The sequence below is a fragment of the Corapipo altera genome, unplaced genomic scaffold (assembly GCF_003945725.1).
Source record: "Corapipo altera isolate COAL_440 unplaced genomic scaffold, ASM394572v1 45, whole genome shotgun sequence".
In the NCBI taxonomy this organism is placed as follows: Eukaryota; Metazoa; Chordata; class Aves; order Passeriformes; family Pipridae; genus Corapipo; species Corapipo altera.
In genome coordinates this window covers 22,965,852-22,978,865 of record NW_020884877.1, presented here as the reverse complement: position 1 = coordinate 22,978,865, position 13,014 = coordinate 22,965,852, and the positions used below count along the sequence as shown (strand labels likewise).

General features: G+C 43.3%; 1 long non-coding RNA gene across 1 annotated transcript; it reads right to left on the bottom strand.

Moving 5' to 3' along the window:
* Positions 1 to 4,869: 4,869 nt before the first annotated feature.
* On the bottom strand, positions 4,870 to 8,198 carry LOC113944260. The gene is made up of 2 exons (XR_003526622.1): positions 7,842 to 8,198; positions 4,870 to 6,690 (listed from the first exon to the last, which is right to left on the bottom strand). It is a non-coding gene; the product is annotated as an uncharacterized LOC113944260 (long non-coding RNA).
* Between the last annotated feature and the right edge of the window lie 4,816 nt (positions 8,199 to 13,014).

The window sequence follows — 13,014 nt, the reverse complement described above, 5'->3', positions numbered from 1 at the left end:
GGTGCCTCTTATATGTCACTGGTCAGCCTTTGTTCAACCCCAGTGAAAAAAGCATAATTAGGCATCTAATTCCCGAGTGCTGCCTCCAACATCCCTGTGAAAACTTCAAACCAGGCACCTGGAGCAGCCTGTTCAATCACAGCTGGACCCAGGCAATGCCCAGCTCTGCTGCTGCTGAGATTTCATCATTCTCCAAAACCCCTTCTGACATCTCCAGCATCTGCTGCAATGGGGTCCCCTTTGCTCTGGGAGCACTTCTCCACTTGGATGCTGCTGCAACAAGTTCAGGCTGTTGGCCTCTGCTCCCAGTTTTAGCTGTAGGGAAGACCATCTCCTCACAGGAGTTTGGTAGGTACTCCTGCCAGCCTGTGCTGATGTGTGACCTTGGCCATCATCATGCAGCCTGGGTGAATACTGGTTTCACAATTTAGGGGTGTTTGCAAGACTGCTGCTGTTCACCAGTTCTCACAATTCTTGTTGCAGCTCCCTGTTTTATACCTGACTCCAGATGGTCCCCACTAAAGGATCATGGTGGGATCTGTCTCTGGAAGTTTAATGCAGCTTGAGAAGTCCCTGACAATGAGCTTCTTCAACATGCTGGTAAGCCAAAACTGCTCCTGTCAGCTGGAGGCTGAGAACCAGGAGATTGTATCCTTCCTCTCCTGCTGCTGAGAGGAGCTTGGGTTCTACTCCTGGCTAATCCTGGGTGTTCAGCAATAGGTGACAGATCCAGGGTTTCCTCTGGGACAAACCTTCACTAGTGGGAGGTGGGCACAGGACAGCCCTTTTTTGTTCCAAGTCAGCAGCTGAAATCCAAGCCTGTGCCAGAGGTAAGCAAATGCTTGGAGCAAGTGGGAATGCTGGAAAGGGATCCCTGAAGGGGATCTTGGCTTAATTCCTGATACCTCTGCAACCAGGGCAGAGTGCTTTGGCTCTCCAGTCCGTCTTCTGAGAGCAATCAGGGTCACTGTGGTGAAGGGATGGAAGATTCACTGTTGCCAGTTTAGAAAATCAAATTTCCTCTTAGTCACCTGGGAAACCAGAATCCCCTCTCATTGCTCTGGGACATGCAGATTGGAGTACTCCCTTGAGAGCAGCACTCCTAGGATGTGGGAATGTCCTCTCAGTAGCATTTTACCCTGCAATTGTTACCAGCACGTGGCTTCTCACTCCATTTTCTTTGGCTTTCGTCAATTGCCATGTTTTGGGCAACTGTTAAACATTAACTTAGATTTGTACTTAATAACTTGGTAGTGTGTTTGGAGCTCAATGCACAGGGAGGGGACACACTCAACCCCCCTTCCCTGGCCTTGCCAAAGGTTTAGCGATGTCAAAGCAAGAGAGTCACTGAGTGCACACCATCGTTCATTGAGCGCACACCTATGCTTGTTTGAAGGCTTAGTCAGGTATCTACCAAGCGTTGTTTTCATCCACCAAAAATCTTTGATTTCCTTGATTAACATAACTAGGAGGACCTTACTGATTTGAAAGCAGAGCGAAAAACATTCTCAGCAGAGATCAAAGCCCTGAAGGGGACCGGTATGTACAGGAATGGCATTAACAACTAATCCCCTCTAATCCAAGATGACATCCTTATCGCATGAGGGCATAAAATGTAATTAGACTTATATAGTGCTATCTCCAGAACACTAAGCAAATATTAACCAATCCATCTTCCCCGTGCTCCTGTGGGGACAGCCCAGTTACCCTGGCTGTGCAGGTGAAGAAACCAAGGCACGGGACGGTACTCTAGCAGAGTCCCTTTCAGGAGAAGGCCATCCAAACCATGCACCCAGTAAAAAAAATTAGCAAAGCATTTATGACCACTGAGAGGTTTTTTGGGGACATGGAGCACATCTTCCTTCAAGGCCCATGTTATCAAGGGGGGGCTGTTTCTCCACACTTCCAGGATCCCTCCACAGCTGTTACATATCTGCAGGGAGTTAAAACACATGTTCACATATGGGCTGCCTCTACTGTTAAAACATGTTTAAATTATATCCAACCATCCCTTCAGCTCTGCTTGTGTTAGGGTTTGTTTTCTAACCTTGCTTATGCCCCAGGTTCACCTCATCTCACAGATGCTGCAGAAGGCACCTTTGCCAGGGGGAGCATTGCTGTTCTCCCCTTCCCTTGGCTCTCCAAGGTTAATTGGCCCTGAGATGAGTGATGCAAATGATGGTCCTTGCCTGTGTGGAGTGATGCCTCTTCCTTTGGGATTAAAGCCAGTGTGCAGGTTTTAGAGCCTGAACTGATGTCTCTGTCAAGTGTACGTGGTGATGGGAAGGGAGCTCTGCCTCAACCCCTGCCTGCATGATGCCTTTCAGTGGCCTGTGGTGTTTCTTTCTTTGGAGTCTGATCCCCTTTGGGCAGTAGGACCATTTGCAGCAGTGGGGGATGTGATCCTCTTATCAGTGTTGGTTAGCGTTGGGTGCCCTTGACAAAGAGCTGTTTTTAATGGAGTAAGACACTTAAAAACAGCCACCGAATTTCTCAAGGCCTTGGGATAGGGTTATATTTCTTGGGCTGGCAATGCTCTTTGCTTTAAAAACAGTTGGATGTATTTGAGTGTGAAGTATAATTTCCTGGGCTCGACCAGTCTTTAAAATCAAAGACATCCACCAAAAGGCTACTGTCATTTGAAGGACAAAAAGTTTAATAGGCTCCTCTTTGGTGATGTTGGTCCCTTGACTTGAGGGCATCACCCTTGAAGCTCTGCCACAACGCACATTTATCAGAGGTCCCAGGAAGGGCAATGTGGTGTAGGGTGAGGAGAGACAGTCGCAGTGTCCTCCGGCGCTCCCTGGCTCTGGGTCACCTCTCCCCGCTGTGAGCTGCTCCCACAGCCTGCAGGAACCAGTCAGTGAATATATTGTTTTATTTTCCCCTAGAATACTGGAAATGAACAGAAGAAAACAGTGAAGGTAGGACTCACAGGTCTGTTTGCTTTATTAATAAAGTTCCAGATTTTCTGGAATAGAAAAGAAAATGCTGTCTGCAGAAAATATCAGCAAACTATTCCAGGAAGAAGAAGGGAAGGAATGCCATTGAGGCAGAAAGATGTGGAAGTGGTTCATGGAAAGCTGTTCAGACACTGATCTTTTTGGAGTTGAGACTATGCTGTACCCTCAGTGGTAGTCACACCTCACTGGGGTGATGGCAGAATCCATCCCCTTGGCTCCTTCCCTCCCTGCTCCCTGCACTGTTCTGGCACCACCAGTTGCATGGCCACACTGGGACTCAGATCTGGGACTGATCCATCTGAGAAGCAAACTCAAGCCTTTTTTTTTTTCTTATGAAGAAAGAACAGTTCCCAGAGGAAGCCTCTTGTCTCCTCGCACTCCTAGTGCAGGTGAAGGGAGAAGTGCTGCATGGCCTGCAGTGGGTGGATGGAAGTGCACAGGACGGGGCATTGCAGCTACCAGAGCAAGACTATGCCACTCCAGAACCCACAGTTGCTGAGAATTCAGTACCACAGCAGTATCTGCCTGCATAGGAGCTGCTGCTAACTGTGTTTACGATGGCCAAAAAATCCCCGTGCTAAGAGCTTGCAGTCTGACTGTGAGGCAGTTAAAACCCAGAAAAGCCCAAATGTTAGCATGCTGCAGAGTAGGAAGCAATCTTTGTCCTTTCAGGCAGCTCACCTGACACTGCTTTTCTAGCTTTATAATGCCACCAGTGAACTGCTGTAACATGTGTGACTTGGCCAATGCGTCCTCTAAAAGCCATTGAAAATGTTCCCTTTCCTTGCCTGAGGGGCCCTGGCTCCAGAGTCGCTGGGTTTCCTCCCTCTGCTTCTGGAGCTCAGGCTGCCCAGATTAAATCATGTATTGAAAAATTCCATAGCAGCTTCCGACCTCAATGAATAGCATATTCAAGGCCACTGGAAGGCTCTTGCATTATCTAGTTCAGTGGTTTTCAACCATTATTTTTATTTTTATTTCCAGTAGAGATGGGAATCCCCAAAAAGTCACATCTATAGCCAGCTGACTTGCTAAGTGCAATCATTTTTCACAGGAGTGGAAATAACACCAGGAGCAACCTGGGCTCTTACAGAGTCTCCAGGTCACTGACTGAAGTCTGCTGCAGCATGACCCTGTCATCCAGAAGAATCCATGGGATTGCATCTGCTGGCATCTCAATCACCAGAGGTGAGAGGCTGCAAAGACACTCCTTTGTTCACATTTATACATGCCTAGCTGAGCTGGAGCTGGCAGAGATACACCTTCAGGCTGGATCAGACAAACAAGGGATGATCTACAGCAAAGGACAAACTACATTTAGGTTGAAACAAAGCCTCAGACCATCAAAGGGGTGATAGTGGGAGAATAAAGGTTGGAACTGGAGCCTTGAGGCACTCGAGAGAGGCACTCTGATGACCCACAGAGGCAGAGTGGGATGGAGAGATGGAAAAAGGCTGTTGCTGTCAGCTCCAGGGTTCAAAAAGCACATCCCAAAGCAGTGAGTGGTCACCAGCCATGGAAGGAGACCAGGATAAGGACTACAGAGCTGTGTCCCTTCCATTCTGTTTCACTGTGAGGGATCCTGAGCAGGCCCTGGATATACATGCTTTGGTGCCTGGATGATGGACACACACATATCTTCTGGTTGTGAGTATGTGGGTGTGTGGATGTGTATGACAGGTGTGAGTGAAAATGGGTTTGTTTTTAAAATAAAATCCTCTTCCTGTCCTCCAGAATCTCATTTTGAGACTTGCTTGTCACCATTAACTAGCAGATGAGTATTTGAGTATTTCCTATAGTCCCTCTGCAGATTTCCTGCTGTGAGTAATGCTGATGCTCTCTGTCCTTACCCATGCCCTGTGCTCCTGTTTGGTTGTATTGAAACATTCTGAGGGTTTTTGTGGGGTTTTTTTTGGTTGTTTGTTTGGGTTTTCTGATCATTTGTTTGGTTGGTTGGTTTTTTGTTTTGTTGATTTTTTACTCTGAGCTTGGAGATTTGGCATCTCTCACGTGTCTTCCCAGTCTGTATCACTCAGGCAATCTTTGTATGTTCTTATAGTTAATAAAAATTTAGATTTTTTTGAGTGCTGCTAGAGAGACTTGTGGTGGTAAAGTTAATAATATTTGCAACTGAGAAGTCTGGCTAAGAAGTTACCTTTACTAAAAGCACATTTCTTTTGACTAAAAGGTGCCAGTCTGTTGGATTCCTCAGATTTGAGCAAGCTACTCTGGTTTCATAAATATTATCACAATGTGGGGCTTTTTCTGGAATTCCTCATGGATTCCAAGTCACACTGAACATTGGCACCAATGGTAAAGACTGTTCTCCAATATAGTTTATGTTTGGATTGCTGGATTAAGACCATGCAAATTTACTCACTGCTAAGGTTAGAAAAGTCCAAACAAGAAACCTGCAGGAAGAAGAACTCAAGAATAATTTCATTTACGCTTTTGAAGAAAAAAAACACAGAAGGCATGTATAATGATAAAATCAAAATACTGAGAGCTCCAAATAAATGGAGACTATTGAAAAGCAGCTATGAAGATTAGATATAAATCTGACTGCTTGCCACTACCAAGTGGCTTATGTCACTTTGGGTTTAGTCTATTTATTCATCATAAAAATAATGGTGCTGTCTCACCAATAATAATCTTGGTGACTGCTACTGCTCACACCAGGTGTTATGAGCCAGATACTGCTGGAGGGGCTCAGCTTCCCCTTCAGTGCTACCACCTCCCCTCTGTTTGTGTTAAGTCCCTTCCCAAGAGATATTTATAAATTGTGATCAAGTTTCTTAACCTTGTTTTGATAAATGAAAGCAGATGTTTGGCAGGATTCATCTGATTCATCTCCAGTGTTTATAGACAGTGGGATTGCACTGGCACAGTTCAGGGAGTCTAGAATGCTGTGCATCCTGTCCTAAACAAATGTTTACGTTAAGTCAAACAAAGAAGGCAGAGCTACACCTTGTAAGTAACTAAAACTACCACAGCCTTATTCTCCTATTTCACACTAGTATTTATATTTTTCATATCTTTAATCTGTCTACAATAACCTCTCTTCAAGACCGCAAATTTCTTTTACAATGGGCCACCTGTACCTATAGAACAAAACTCCTGATTGAGTTATTTTGTTATAACACAGTTGTTTAGCTGACGCCTTATAAACAGACATGTCAGGAGTGGTTATTCCATTCCCTGCTCAGGATCAGTTAGGAGCAAGTCCGCATTGTATTTCAGTGTCAGAGGAACTCATGTCCTGGGATGAACAAGCAAAACTGTTTTATGGACAGAATAATGCTGCATTTATAGGAACATATGCAGCAGTTGGGTAGTAATTTTCTGTCATCCTGGCTCTAGAGATGGAAATGGAGATGGTTTTTGTGTTAGACTTTTTAATCTCATTTCATTGATTGCCAATTCATCTGAGGCAGTTAATAGGTTTGGAGAAGCTGATGGGATGTCTGTCTCAGGACATAATTATTTCTGTCATTCCTTCCTCAAGCCAAAACTAAATGTTGGTTAATTATCACTGATTGATTAAAGTAGAACAAAGGAAAACTTCTTCTGAAAGTCTGAGGCTTGTCTTTACTGTGAAATATTGGAGTGCTTCTAGCCTGAGATAAAATCCTGCTGAAGACAACAGTTTCTGCTTGGTCCTGTGAGCTTTGATTATATCCTCGGTGTTTGTTGTCTCTCTAGTCCAACAGCTGTTCAACAATCAAACCTAAAGGTGGCAAGAACTAGGTAATTTTTGCCGTTCTATAGCCAGCAGTACCAAATACTGTGCATCTGAACTGCTGCTGACCTTCCCTAACTACATCATGGGAAAAGTTAAAGTAATGGTCCCCAGGAGGGTTGGACAGTGAGGTTAGTTATTTCACTATGAAAACAAACCAAAAAGCCTTCTTTTGGAAGTGAAGAAGTAGCAGTTCTGTGCTTTGGTCACTTGGATCATCTTATCTGAGGATATTGATTACTGTTCATGCCCTCAGATGCTATCCCATCCTGCTCTGAGAAGTCTTGATGAGCAGCACAAGGGTATCTCAGTGGACAGATGGTTTGTATATTAAAGAAACTTGAAATTGGTGTGGATTTGTCTTAAAAAATTTGGACACAACAGTGTTGTAAACCACTGCCCTAAGTTGTGTGGTAATGTACTAAAACTGTCTCATTTCTATTGATCCCACTAGGATTATTGTAAAAGACATATCAATATACCACACTGTTCATATGGAAAGATAAAGGGTCTAGGTTAGATAATAGGATGTTAGAAAAAAAGTTCTTTGCCCAGAGGGTGGTTGGGCACTGGAACAGGCTCCCCAGAGAAGTGATCACAGCACCAAGCCTGACAGAGTTCAAGGAGTGTTTGGACAACACTCTCAGGCACATGGTGTGATTCTTGGGGCTGTCCTGCACAGGACCAGGAGTTAGACTTTGATAAGTCTTGTGGATCCCTTCCAACTCAGGATATTTTGTGATTCTGTAATCTTTCTTCCACCTACATGGTTTTGACATTTCTGTAACTCCACTATTTTTTGTCAAACAATTCTTAAATTTATCCCAGTATGCATAAGAAGAAATTGAAATCTCAGACTCAGTACAGTGTATCCCACCTTGGAAGAGATGGCTTCCTGGTCTAACTGTATGGCTGTAAAGGAGAGCTAGACTGGGATTCATCACTCTGGAATTTAATTCACACATCCATCACTGTCTTAGTGATGTCAGTTTGCCCTTAAATTTCCTATAAGGTAAGATTACGTGCTCATTACCTCATGGTGACGGGATATTTGCACATCTAAGGTGCATCCACACTCTGTGCATCACAGGAAGTTAGTACAAATGTATTTACTTGTTAATACAAATGTGTTAACTTACCGCACAAGACTTGCAGAGATGAGAGGTGACACCTTGTACAAGTAGGAAGTCTGGGATATCCTGAGGAAGAAAGAAACACTGAGGAAATAAATGCATTTGTAACTAGCAGTAGAGATCAGTCTCCACTGACCTCACCTTACCTTACCTTGCAGAAAACTTGGGAGGCTTCATTATTTGACTTAGAAATTGCTGTGCAAATGCAATAAAAAAGAGTCCTAAAATTGGTTTATAAAAATTAAGAAAATAACATGTTATTAGAATAATTGTACAAATTAATATCATTGCAAAATTGCTTTTATGTATGGATATTCCAGTTGAGAATAATTACAGTCAGACTACATGTAGCTAATATAAGAAAACCACACTCCCTTTTCCAGTCTATCTTCTTCTTAGTTATGAATTTGTTGTGTGAATCATCTACCTAGAGCATTTCTATAAGGAAAACCTCATTTGATGAAAGCTTTGCTTTGAAGGAAAGAAGAAATCTAATAATAATTATAATAACGGTAATTTTTTCTCATATTTTGAGTTTTTAAAAGTCATAGTCTTTGTGAAGGACTAATTGTCTTATAGCTGTAAATTATGATTCTGCTAAGGTACAAAGTATTCACTGAGGGACTCTTGAAAGGCATTTTGAGTACATGAAGGATCTTAAAATGTTTCCTTTCAAGGAATTTTAAATGTCTCTAAAGTGTTTAAAGGGAGATGAAAGACTCTGTAATGTACTTCATGCTTTGTACTGTCCTGCAACAGATAAATGCCCTGGTGTGGAGCATTTTAGATCTTTCTACATGCTCAACTGTGACCAGTAATTATCCTGGAATAATTTCATATCTGAGGAGTTTACATTGGAGAGGATGGGTCTACTTGACACTGTTACTTTGCCAGGTCCCAGTTATAAAAAAGCCTTTCCTCTAGAGTTAAAAATAACCACTTTTCAGCACCTTTTTGCACAGAAGTCTCACCAGGGCAGGACAGCTTATGCAGTAGAACAGCATGTAGACATTTCACTATGAGTCTCTTCAGAATTTGTGAAGCTGTGGACATCCTATGTGGACATCCATGGGGTATTATACATGTGGTAAAGACCTGGACATTGCCTTGAGCAGGAAGGGGACTGTGGGCATGTCCACTATAACCTGTGTCAGGACCATAGTATCCCTTGCAAGATTTCATAGACTTGAGAAGTGTTGGTGGAAAGTAACCTCTGAATGTCTCTAATCTAAACTTCACCTCAAAATAGGGCTGGAGCCTACACTGGATTGCATCAACTATGGCTCTGCTGCTGGAATCTTGAACACCTAGAATGGAGATGCCACATCCTGTCTGGTAACCTGTTCCAGTCCTCTAGTGAAGAAGTTTTTGTTAGTGCTCAGTCTAACTTCCAAGTCATAGCTTGTGGACATTGGCTTAATCACTGCTACTACTGAGAAGGGTTTGGCTTCATCATCTTTTTTAATGCCTTTACATAGTGGGCGTTACTAGGTCCTGTCTTGACTTCATCATCATCAGACTCAGCAAGACTAATGCCTTCAAGTTCTCCTCACAAAAGTTCTCTATGCCCTGAGTGTTTTAGCAGCTCACCTGCTGGATCCTGTTCAAATTCTCCACCTCCATCTTGAACAAGAGGCTCAAACATGTGCAGTCCCAGCAGCACTAAGGAGAAGGGGCAATAACTTCCCTTGATGTCCTGCACTACAAGGAGTGGTTTGCCTCATTTGTGGCAAGAGGGAACTGTTGTTTCCCATTTAATCTGTCTTTCAAGCTAACACATGGGTCCTTCTCAGTAGGGCTGCTCTTCAGTTAGTTGGTTCCCAGCCAGAACTGACACATGGGGTTATTCCAGCTTGGTGCAGGGCTTTGCATGGCTCTACAAAGCTTAATAAGGTTTCTCTTGGCCTCAAGTTTCCCAAGGTCCTGCTGGATCAAAGTACTAGTGCTCAGTATGCCAACCACCCAATCCAGTTTGGTGTTGTCTGCATATTTGCAGAGGGTGACTTCTGCCTCTTGTTCAGGCTTTTAGAACTCTCTTTCCATGGGAAGAGAGGACACAGCCTTGGTCTGTGAGATCTATGGACTAGACATCTTCTGACACGTCTTCTGCTTTCCCACACCCGCCTCTGGCAAAGCTGGTCGAAGCAGTCAGTTCTTGCTGCAGCCCAGCTCCTGGCCACTCCTTTCCCCCCTTTGCTTTCCCTGCTTGTGCTGACACCAGTGTTTGGGGCAGGGTGGCAGACCACACTTGTGGGCAGATGTGGGATACCCACAGCCATCACAGACATTTTTGTTCCAGCTACAATTTTTCAGCTGTGGAAGCAAAGCTCCCTCAGACAGCAGAGCTGTGAGCAGAGCTGGGCTGTTGTCGGCTCTGGGTGACGATGCTTTGTCTTCTGCCACTGCTCCCCACAAAGCACTGAGCGGTGATGGTCTACATGCTCTGCCAGCCTGGTGTGTATGAGGGGGTGATGTATTCATGCTGTTCCAGCCAGGACAGCCGAGGCTGCTGGAGTTGGCAGCACACATGGTGACCTCGGGCAGAGGAACCGTAACTAACCCCCAGACACGTACCGGGCACAGATGTTTGCGGATTCAGTATCTGCTGCAGCCAAAAAGTACATGATCTTTCTCTGTTGTTGTTCTTTCTTCTTCTTTTTTTTTTCTTTTTTTTTAAAGTCATGTGCTCCTTTCCCACTAGTGCTGTCAGCTCCAGAGGTCTCTCTTGCAGCAATGTAAACATGGCTACTGTGCGTCCCTGCGATTGCAGCCCGTAGCTCACAATGAGGCAGCCAATGCCAACAGATGTATAATGAGCATTTAAAAAGCACTTATTTTGTCATCCAATCATCGATCATCCTCATTGTGTAAATATTTTTTTTTGTTTCCACAACAAAATGACTTTAAAAGAAATGTTCACCAGGAAGAAAAATAAAATTGATTCTGGTGATAAAATCAGGACAGTCAAAGTGATTAATATGACATCAGGGAAAGCTCGCAAACAACGCTTAATTTCTGTGGCAAAAAGACCTCGTGGATACACCAGTGCTATGTTGTGCCTGGAAATTTAGTGGCAGCTGGAAATTTGATGGTGACCTCTGATAAACGAGAAAATGGTGAGGGTTTTAATGAATGACTTGAATAAGAAAATAAATAAGCCAGTCTGTGTGGTATTCTTCAAGATATTTATTTTGCTATTAAGTTCGGTTAATGTGGTTCTCACTGTGTCATAGTGATTGTGCTGACAGCACATCACGACATATGAAGTTTGTGGCTGTTTGACTGTCAGGGAAGGGGATTCATTGCCTCAAACTCGCAAGGTAGAACAGGGAGGTGACTGTAATAGGAGAGCATTTGGAAGCCCTTGGCAGAAAATGTTAGAGATTGTAGAGATAGAAAGTGTTCTGTAGATCATCTTTGCTCTCCTCTATCAAACTGGCCACAGAACCTAAATGAATTCCTTTGTTTACCTTCTTTTTTTTTTTATTTGTGGGGAAAATTTAGTCTGGAATTACATCTAAAAAATGGAGATGGGGGAGGGGGCTTTAACCACAAAATTTGGGAAAGTTACACTCATGGTTGATTATGTTCACTGCAGCGTGTTCTTAGCCTCACTTTATGAAATTGCAGTGTTTATTCCATGGCTCTTGTATCTTTGTTGTGAGGTTTAGGAGCATTCTTATGAAATGTTGATTTCCCATCTGACTATTTATAGACTATGGTTGAGTCACCTCTTAATCTTCCTCTGGGTAAAACCAAACTAAGTTCCATGTTTCTGTCACTATAAGGCACGCTTTCAAGAGCTTGCTCATTCTCAGTTTTTCCAGTTGTGTCCTCCTTCTCAGCTGTAACACATTCCTACTCCTGGTGGTAGCCACTGCCCAGAGCTGCAGGTGACCAGCTACGCCTTGAGGTGCTGTTCAGTAGAGGGCAATGGGAACCCATCTAGGCTGGTTTTCATCTGAAAAGTGGACCTGCACACAGAGGGAACACAAAAGGCATCATGCTGACTTTTTTTCCTTAGAGCATATTCAGTGCTTGGATGACCATCTCAGTAAGCCTTCCCAAGACTGTCCAGCTCACTTCAGATCCCTGCAGTTCATCCAGACAGGCTGTAACTCTGTGGTCCATGCACCAGGAGAGAAGTGCAGTAATCCCTCAATAACCTTGACTAATGCCATAATGAACTAATGGCAACTTTTGGAAGCTCTTCAATACAGTATAATGTTCAACCTTGATCCTTTGAGTTTATCTGGGTCTTCATGAACACAGAACTGCTTAACTGACATAGAAGTTCCTGTTAGACTTTTCAGAAGCAATTCAGATGTTTGTGGTGGGAGCCCTAAAGGTATAGAGATGCTTTGTTTCTTTTCAGTGTGATGAGACTTAAGTGTTTAATTTCTTTTACAGATCTAAATTTTTACTTAGCCATCTCTACAGTGTTCTAATTCTCCCATGCTCACTTCCCTTCAGGCCTCTGGCTAATGAGAATACCTTTCTTCTAGAGGAGAAAGGGAACAGAATATGTGACTGTGTCTCGGTCACTTCAGTGCAAGTTCTACTAGTTTGGCTCTAAGTGCTGAGAATCTGATCAAAATTCTTGACTCTCCAGTGAAGCAGATGAAGGTCATACATGTCTCCCACTCAGTGCTTAGCTAAAGGGATTGCAATGACCAGTGAAGCAGCAGATCAAACTTTTGAAGCAATAACATCTTAAACTGAAAGTGCAGATACTAATGCTTGAAGGTTTTGTGTTTTGTTTTGTTTGGGGGTTTTTTGTATGTGTGTTTGGGGTCTTTTACTGTTGTTCTGCCTTTTTTTTTTTTAATCAAAAGAACTTACATAGTTAAAATATTTTTTCTCTTCATACCAGCTTGAACTCACTGGCACAGCACTTTTGTGTCCAGGCACAAATAGCCACAGAAAAAGATACTTATTCTTAAAATACCTCTTTTTCATACAAAAAGTATCTCCAGGTCCTTCATAACATTACCTCTAGTAGAAAAATCCAGCAAACAAAATATTCACTCAATCCCTTTTAATCATATGATCAAAGTATTTTACCATGGCAAATTGAACAAGCATCTAAAAAGAGAGATGAAGAGCAATGAGCAAAGCAGAGGGAAAGAAATTACTTTGATCTGGGAGGGAGTAGGAGAGCAAAGAGAGGTTTGGGTGA